A 9,110-nucleotide genomic window follows, 5' to 3' on the forward strand; every position below is an offset into this window, starting at 1 on the left:
TCGGTACCTTAATTTCCTTCTCTATAAAATGGGGATACTACAAATAACTGTCCTATAGTCAACAATACTATAGTGCACACTTAAAAAATTGCTAGGAGGTTCATCTCATGATAGGTATTCCTGCAACAATTAAATAAACTTAACAACCCCACCAACACCACAACAAAAATAATGTCTACTTCAAAGAGTTTAATAGGTTTGAATAAGTTAATATACATACTGTAATTAAAACATTGACTGGCATATAATGTAAAATAAATAAACAAATAAAATATTCCATTATAAAAAGCAGAGTATCGGTGAAAAACAATGCAAGTTTCTCCATTTAATCCATGTTGGCTTATTCCTAAATTTGATAATAATTTCTCTTATTTGACAGAGGGAGAGAGATAGAGAGAGAGAGAGAGCGCACGCACAAGCAGGGGAAGTGGTAGGTAAAAGGAGAGGCAGAAGCAGGCTCCCCACCCACTGAGCAGCGAGCCCAATGTGGGGATGAAGCCCAGGATCCTGGGATTATGACTTGAGCTGAAGACAGATGCTTAACTGACTGAACCACCCCAGTGTCCCAATTTGACAATAATTTAAATCATAGTCCTTCATGTCCTTTGATACAAGAACACTGAGGGCTTGTTTTCATGAGCTAAAAATTATTTGGCCAAATGCTGCTTGAATCATGAACACAAACACATGAACACATTTGAAGTTTGCACATTTTAACTATTTCAATGCATAGCTACTTATTTAAAACTGCAAGCAAGTGCATATGAGTGCCAGAAACTCTTCCATTTGTTGTTTACATTCTAGATACAAAAAAACTTGGAGCATCAAATGTTCCTCTATGTCTAGTAGATTCTGAGCATTATGTTCTATGTATAATATAATAACTATAATTTGACCAAGATTTTCCAGCTGAATAGTTCTCATAAATCTTTAATAGTATAAGCTACAGAAAATTGTGTTTTGAATGCTTTATTCAAAAAATGATTCTTCGAGACACCTGGATGGCTCAGCAGTTGAGTGGCTGCCTTTACTTTGGGGGGTGATCCTGGAGTTCCTGCATCTAGTTGAGTCCCAGAGTCCCACATCGGGTTCCCTGCAGGGAGGCTGCTTCTCCTTCTGCCTATGTCTCTGCCTCTATCTTTGTGTCTCTCAAGAATAAATAAATAAATAATCTTTAAAAAATCATTATTCTAAAACCTTTTTAATCTCATTTTTTGTTTGAGATAGAGTAAAAAATTAATCTTTGAAAAAATATGGTTCCATAACATATCTTGGTCTACTGTGCTCCTTTGTTTCCCGTGTGTACAGTGTTTTCAGTAAAATCATCAAATGAGTGAAAATATCAGTGAGAGTGACAAGACATGAGAGACACCTAACTGGGAAATGAACAAAGGGTAGTGGAAGGCGAGGTGGGCGGGGGGTTGGGGTGACTGGGTGATGGGCACTGAGGGGGGCACTTGGCAGGATGAGCACTGGGTGTTATGCTATATGTTGGCAAATTGAACTCCAATAAAAAAATTAAAAAAAAATAAAATCATCAAATGCATGTGTTATTCCCACGTAAAAAATTGAGGAGGGATAAACACACTCCTCAAATATTTTGGGAGTTAAAGAGTGTATACATATCTTATGTGTTTCATTTGACTGCAACAAAAACATTGTAACTAGTCTTCCAATATTGTTTCCCCAAATACTGCAAGATTCTTATTTTCTAGTCATGAAAAAATTGAGTGTATCAAGAAAAAAAAGGGAATGTTCCCTTTTGAAAACTTCTGATAATTCACAGCTAATTAGAAACTGCTAAACATGCACCAAGTTTGCGGTTTCATGGACCAGAATCAACAAGGCCCTGCTTACACCCTAAAATCCCATTATTCCACTTTGGATGGTCCATCCACTTAGATCCACACTATCAAGCTCATCGTCCTCATTCACCTGGTCTCCATACCTACGGTGTTGCTCTTCTCCAATTATTTCCAATTATTTAACTTTTCTAAAATCCAGGTCTGGTCATTTTATTATCATTTGTAAATACCTAGAGCACAAAGGGCGAGAAATGAGGGTACAAAGTGAACCTGGAAGGAGGTGCCATTGGAACATTTCCCTCCTGTTTGGCCAACCACCTGAACTTTGCTCATTGTGTTCCTTTTCTGTGTCATCATGTCCTTGAGCAAGAGCCCTGGTCCCACCCAGGTTCCTGTACTCGTATGAAGGTAGCATCTAGTCATTGTTCAACATTGAGATCTCGGGTCTCCTTTCAGCCTCTTTGTTCGGCTGAACTCACATGTCATAGGTAGAATTGGTGTGTCCTTATCAGCTGCACCCTTTCCACATGAGGCTCAAAACAATTTATATATTTTATTACAACTGTTTGCACAAAACAATACCTACAGATTAAGTTCCATAGGGCAGTAGACATTCATTATTTATATATTAAATTAGGTTAGCTATTTGTTATTTTAAATTATAATATGGCATTAGGTACTTAATTTAACAAATAAAGGACTAGGTATTTGATGGATTTCCTCCCCTTGCTTGTATAATAAGTTACATACTTCATTTCTCAGCTCTGATATCCCTTTATGCTCAAAAGAAGCTACCATAAACTCTCCTTCTTGGGGTTAATATTTTTCTCACAGTACCTTAGACCACAGTGTACTAATGATTTCAGAGAGGTAAGAGCCACTGGATATCTTCAGATTTGGAACCTAAAGAACAAAATCACCCTAATTGAATACAGGCCAACAATTGTATTATTTCACTAGTGATCAGTCATATTAATATGTGCATGATTCCCAAGATTTGTCACTTACACTGCCACCATGGTGCAAGGACAAATTTTTTAAATAGACAAAAGTCTGATACTTTCTGTTTTATTCCTAAGTAATTTCAAATTTATAGAGAATTAGTATGAATAGTATGCTTAGTAAGAATAATAATAATAGCACAATAAAGAATTAATATATCTTTTGCATGGATTCATGTATTAAAATTATATACCATTTGGTTTGTCACCTCTCTTCTCTCTCTCTCTCTCTCTCTCTCTCTCTGTCTCATGAGTTGCACATCTTATGATCTTTATTTCTAAATATCTTGTTACATATTTGTTAAGAATATGAGTATTTTCCAGCTGAATCACAGTACAATTATAAACTTCTGAAAAATGTAACATGGATAGAATACAATTGTACCAATATTTTGAATGCAGAAGTGTAAAAATTAAGAGTTTTCCAGTACAAGGAAACATTCCTCCAAAAGGCATGAAAGATGATAACACAGCCATGGTGTGAGAATCTGAGGAAAAACATTGACATGGGATCTTAAAGTTGTAATTTGTAGAGTGAAGAAAAAAAAACAGTACAAATATTTCCTATTTTATAGGTTCCTGTAAGACAGATACCACATTCAACATTTTTTTAAGAGCCCTTGTGACATCCTTATTTCTAAGACTATAAATTAAAGGATTTAAAACAGGAGTGAGTATGGTGTAAAAGACAGATACAATCATGTCCTTCTCAGGGGTGTGATAGGAGGTGGGGAGCATGTAGGTGTAGACGGCAGCACCGTAGAAGAGGATGACCACCATCATGTGGAAGAACAAGTGGCAAAAGCCTTCTTCCGTCCCTCTGCTGAGTTCATCCTGTGGATGGTGAAGAGGATGAAAGAATAGGAGCTTGAAATGACTGTCACAGGGATGAGAAGCATGAGGACACAGCACAGGTACATGAGTGTCTCATAGAGGGAAGTGTCTGAGCAGGAGAGCTTCATTACAGCAGGAACCTCACAGAAGAAATGGTGAATCTCCCGGGATCTGCAGAAGGGGAAGGTCATGGTGACGGGAGTCAGCATAAATCCATCCACAGATCCCAAAATCCAGGAGGAAGACCCCAAGAGAAGACACACTCTATGGTTCATGAGGATAGGATAACGGAGTGGATGGCAGATGGCCACATAGCGGTCATAGGCCATGGCAGCTAGAAGAAAAAATTCTGAACCTCCTAGTGTCAAATAGAAAAACATCTGCATCCCGCATTCAGGGACTGAGATCTTATTCACACCCATGACCTGGTCCATGAGCATCTTGGGCACAGTAACAGAAATGTACATCACGTCCATGAGAGACAACTGGGTGATAAAAAAGTACATGGGGGTGTGGAGGTGAGCATCACAGTGTATCAGAAGGATCAGGATGGTGTTTCCAGAGAGGGCCATCAGGAAAACCACAAAAATGACCACACAGAGGAGAGTTGGGTGCTTGGATTGACTGAAGAGTCCCACTAGTTCAAAATCTGATCGTTCAGTATAGTTGGTCACCCACATGATGTTCTCCATTATATTTTACCTGGTTCACCAAGAAGAACTATGGAGTTAATAGATCACTCGTGGAATATGACTACCTGAAATAAATGTTTACTGAGCTTCTGTGCGTTTGCATGTCTTTACACATAGTAACCCAGTGTGCTAATAAGGGGAATTTCCTGTACATTGTAGGATTGTGAACTACCCATAATAGAACAAATTTACTAGAAATGTAGAAACTCACACTGTTAATCAAAAGTATTAGTACCTTAAGGGTGCCTGAGTGGCTCAGTCAGTTAAGCCTCCTACTCTTGATCAGGTCATGATCACAGGGTCATGAAATCAAGACCCGGATTGGACCCTACATTTTGCAAGGGGTATGCTTGAGCTTCTCTTTCTCCCTATCCGTCTGCTGTCACCCTCCCCCCCCCATTTTCTGTGTCTCTCTCTAAAATAAATAAATAAATATTTAAAAATATATCCATACCTTCATAATTCCACTAGTGGGTATGCATTTACCAAAAGAAAGTAAAAACAGTAATTCAAAAGCATAATGCACAACTATAATTATTTTATTTTTTTCAAATATCGCTATAATTTTTTAAAGTTTTAATTTAATACTCCAGCTTAAATAAAACATCTTGTGTAATAATTGTTCCAGGTGCACAATATAGTGATTCAACAACTCTGTATAACACCGGTCCTTATCACAACATGTGCACTCCTTGAGTCCCATCAACTGTCTAAACCATCCCCCTTTGATCTTCCTTTGGTAGCCATCAGTTTTTTCTCTATAGTTGTTTCTCTCTCATTTTGCTTCTTTGTTTTGCTTATTAAATTCCACATATAATTGAAACAATATGGCATTTGTCTTTCTCTGATTGACTTATTTTGTTTACCAGTATACTCTCTAGCTCCATCCATGCCATTGCAAATGGCAAGGTTTCATTCTTTTTAATGTCCAGGGAATATTCCAGTGAATATGCATTCCTATGCTTCAGGTAGTATTATTCACAATAGTCAAGATATGGAAAGAACCTAACTGTCCATCCATAGATGAATGGGGAAGGGGAGTGTGTGTGTGTGTGTGTGTATTGCACACAGACAGTGGAATATTATGAAGCCATAAAATCCATAATATTGTGCCCTTCGTGACAATGTGGATGGACCTATATGGTATTAAGCTAAGTGAAGTAAGTCAGACTGAGAAAGACAAATACCACAGACCCCACCTCCATATATGGAATGTAAAAACAAATGAATGAACACTGTCTTGATGATCACACCTTTGTAGTACAACCTGAAATCTGGCATTGTGATGCCCCCAGCTATGGTTTTCTTTTTTAAAATTCCCCTGGCTATTCGGAGTCTTTTCTGATTCCACACAAATCTTAAAATAATTTGTTCTAACTCTCTGAAGAAAGTCCATGGTATTTTGATAGGGATTGCATTAAACGTGTAAATTGCCCTGGGTAGCATCAACATTTTCACAATATTAATTCTGCCATTCCATGAGCATGGAATATTTTTCCATCTCTTTGTGTCTTCCTCAATTTCTTTCAGAAGTTTTCTGTAGTTTTTAGGGTATAGATCCTTTACCTCTTTGGTTAGGTTTCTTCCTAGGTATCTTATGCTTTTGGATGCAATTGTAAATGGGATTGACTCCTTAATTTCTCTTTCTTCAGTCTCATTGTTAGTGTCTAGACATGCCACTGACTTCTGGGCATTGATTTTGTATCCTGCCACACTGCCAAATTGCTGTATGAGTTCTAGCAATCTTGGGGTGGAGGCTTTGGGGTTTTCTACATACAGTATCATGTCATCGGCAACGAGGGAGAGTTTGACTTCTTCTTTGCCAATTTGAATGCCTTTAATGTCCTTTTGTTGTCTGATCGCTGAGGATAGGACTTCCAGTACTATGTTGAATAGCAGTGGTGAGAGTGGACGTCCCTGTCTTGTTCCTGATCTTAGGGGAAAGGCTCCCAGTGGTACTGGCACAAAAACAGACACATAGATCAATGAAACAGAATAGAGAATCCAGAAGTGGACCCTCAACTTTATGGTCAACTAATATTTGATAAAGAAGGAAAGACTATCCACTGGAAGAAAGACAGTCTCTTCAATAAATGGTGCTGGGAAAATTGGACATCCACATGCAGAAGAATGAAACTAGACCACTCTCTTGCACCATACACAAAGATAAACTCAAAATGGATGAAAGATCTAAATGTGAGACAAGATTCCATCAGAATCCTAGAGGAGAACACAGGCAACACCCTTTTTGAACTCGGCCACAGTAACTTCTTACAAGATACATCCACGAAGGCAAAAGAAACAAAAGCAAAAATGAACTATTGGGACTTCATCAAGATAAGAAGCTTTTGCACAGCAAAGGATACAGTCAACAAAACTCAAAGACAACCTACAGAATGGGAGAAGATATTTGCAAATGACGTATCAGATAAAAGGCTAATTTCCAAGATCTATAAAGAACTTATTAAACTCAACAGCAAAGAAACAAACAATCCAATTATGAAATGGGCAAAAGACACGAACAGAAATCTCACAGAGGAAGACATAGACATGGCCAACAAGCACATGAGAAAATGCTCCGCATCACTGGCCATCAGGGAAATACAAATCAAAACCACAATGAGATACCACCTCACACCAGTAAGAATGAGGAAAATTAACAAGGCAGGAAACCACAAATGTTGGAGAGGATGTGGAGAAAAGGGAACCCTCTTGCACTGTTGGTGGGAATGTGAACTGGTGCAGCCACTCTGGAAAACTGTGTGGAGGTTCCTCAAAGAGTTAAAAATAGACCTGCCCTACGACTCAGCAATTGCACTGCTGGGGATTTACCCCAAAGATACAGATGCAGTGAAACGCCGGGACACCTGCACCCTGATGTTTATAGCAGCAATGGCCACGATAGCCAAACTGCGGAAGGAGCCTCGGTGTCCAACGAAAGATGAATGGATAAAGAAGATGTGGTTTATGTATACAATGGAATATTACTCAGCCATTAGAAACGACAAATACCCACCATTTGCTTCAACGTGGATGGAACTGCAGGGTATTATGCTGAGTGAAGTAAGTCAGTCGGAGAAGGACAAACATTATATGTTCTCATTCATTTGGGGAATATAAATAATAGTGAAAGGGAATATAAGGGAAGGGGGAAGAAATGTGTGGGAAATATCAGAAAGGGAGACAGAACGTAAAGACTGCTAACTCTGGGAAACGAACTAGGGGTGTTGGAAGGGGAGGAGGGCGGGGGGTGGGAGTGAATGGGTGACGGGCACTGGGGGTTATTCTGTATGTTAGTAAATTGAACACCAATAAAAAAATAAAAATAAAAAAATAAAAATAGACCTGCCCTACGACCCAGCATTTGCACTGTTGGGGATTTACCCCAAAGATACAGATGCAATGAATCGCAGGGACACCTGCACCTCGATGTTTATAGCAGCAATGTCCACAATAGCCAAACTGTGGAAGGAGCCTCAGTGTCCATCGAAAGATGAATGGATAAAGAAGATGTGGTCTCTGTATACAATGGAATATTACTCAGCCATTAGAAATGACAAATACCCACCATTTGCTTCAATGTGGATGGAACTAGAGGGTATTATGCTGAGTGAAATAAGTCAAGTGGAGAAGGACAAACATTATATGGTCTCATTCATTTGGGGAATATAAATAATAGCGAAAGGGAATAGAAGGGAAGGGAGAAGAAATGGGTTGGAAATATCAGAAAAGGAGACAGAACATGAAGACTCCTAACTCTGGGAAACAAACTAGGGGTGGTGGAAGTGGAGGAGGGCGGGGGATGGGGGTAAATGGGTGACGAGCACTGAGGGGGGCACTTGACGGGATGAGCACTGGGTGTTATTCTGTATGTTGGCAAATCGAACACCAATAAAAAATAAATTTATTATTAAAAAAAGAAATGAATGAATAAACAGAAAGCAGAATTGGTTCCATAAATACAGAGAAGTAAGTGCTTGTTGTGAGAGAAGAAAGTGGTGGAGCAATGACTAAATGGGTGAAGAAGAATGGGAGATACTGTCTTGCATTTATGGAATAAGTAAGTCACAGGAATAAAAGCCACAGCATAAAGAATATAGTCCATGACACTGTATTTTTGATTTTGATTTTTTCCTTCTTTCATTTTTATTTGCTTTATTATCATTTTTAGAAAAATGTTAATATGGTTGACATTTTTCCACAAGAAGTATATACACTGTTATGTTCATCACAACTATAGCTACCATCTGTCTTATTATTTTGCTATTACAATATCATTGACTATAATACTTATGCTCTCCTTTTTATTCCTGTGACTTATTATTCCATACTTGGGGGCCGGTATCCCCTCCCCTTCACCAATTTTGACCCACTCTCTGTCACACTGATAGTGTGGTTTCATGACAGATGGTAGCTACACTCATTGTAAGCATATAATAACTTTCAACCTTGTGAATCACTATGCTGTAAACTGAAAACTAATGAAGCACTGTGTGTCAAGCATATTCAAATGAAAGCATTTTGAAAGAATATTGATAACTTATAATAAGATTTCCACAGACCAAGGTTTTGAGATTTCCTAATGATAGTGTGATTTATCGGTGAGTATGGAAATTTGCAGAATCACTACTCTTTGAAAACACAAAAAGTAAATCATTTAAGAGAGAGAGAGAGAGAGAGAGAACAGTGTGCCTGGGTAGCTCAGTGGTTGAGCTTCTGCCTTTGGCTCAGGTTGTGATACTGGGGTCCTGGGAATCGTGTCCTGTATCGTGTCCTTC

At 38.6% G+C, this 9,110-nt stretch overlaps 1 pseudogene; it reads right to left on the reverse strand.

Annotated features, from left to right (window-relative positions):
• Window positions 1–3,370: 3,370 nt before the first annotated feature.
• On the reverse strand, window positions 3,371–4,332 carry LOC112651215 (olfactory receptor 2T29-like; annotated as a pseudogene).
• Between the last annotated feature and the right edge of the window lie 4,778 nt (window positions 4,333–9,110).

Source organism: Canis lupus, chromosome 14 (genome assembly GCF_003254725.2).
Source record: "Canis lupus dingo isolate Sandy chromosome 14, ASM325472v2, whole genome shotgun sequence".
Classification (NCBI taxonomy): Eukaryota; Metazoa; Chordata; class Mammalia; order Carnivora; family Canidae; genus Canis; species Canis lupus.